Source organism: Cherax quadricarinatus, unplaced genomic scaffold (genome assembly GCF_038502225.1).
Source record: "Cherax quadricarinatus isolate ZL_2023a unplaced genomic scaffold, ASM3850222v1 Contig3190, whole genome shotgun sequence".
In the NCBI taxonomy this organism is placed as follows: domain Eukaryota; kingdom Metazoa; phylum Arthropoda; class Malacostraca; order Decapoda; family Parastacidae; genus Cherax; species Cherax quadricarinatus.
In genome coordinates, this window is record NW_027198216.1 from 20,001 (window position 1) to 20,780 (window position 780).

The window sequence follows — 780 nt, forward strand, 5'->3', positions numbered from 1 at the left end:
GTGATGCTGCTAGGTGAAGATAATCTTAATAGTGATGTTGCTAGGTGAAGGTAATCTTACTAGTGATGCTGCTAGGTGAAGATAATCTTAATAGTGATGTTGCTAGGTGAAGGTAATCTTACTAGTGATGCTGCTAGGTGAAGGTAATCTTAATAGTGATGTTGCTAGGTGAAGGTAATCTTACTAGTGATGCTGCTAGGTGAAGATAATCTTAATAGTGATGTTGCTAGGTGAAGGTAATCTTACTAGTGATGCTGCTAGGTGAAGATAATGTTACTAGTGATGCTGCTAGGTGAAGATAATCTTACTAGTGATGCTGCTAGGTGAAGATAATCTTACTAGTGATGCTGCTAGGTGAAAATAATCTTACTAGTGATGCTGCTAGGTGAAGGTAATCTTACTAGTGATGCTGCTAGGTGAAGATAATCTTACTAGTGATGCTGCTAGGTGAAAATAATCTTACTAGTGATGCTGCTAGGTGAAGGTAATCTTACTAGTGATGCTGCTAGGTGAAGATAATGTTACTAGTGATGCTGCTAGGTGAAGATAATCTTACTAGTGATGCTGCTAGGTGAAGATAATCTTACTAGTGATGCTGCTAGGTGAAGATAATGTTACTAGTGATGCTGCTAGGTGAAGATAATCTTACTAGTGATGCTGCTAGGTGAAGATAATCTTACTAGTGATGCTGCTAGGTGAAGATAATCTTACTAGTGATGCTGCTAGGTGAAGATAATCTTACTAGTGATGCTGCTAGGTGAAGATAATCGTACTAGTGAT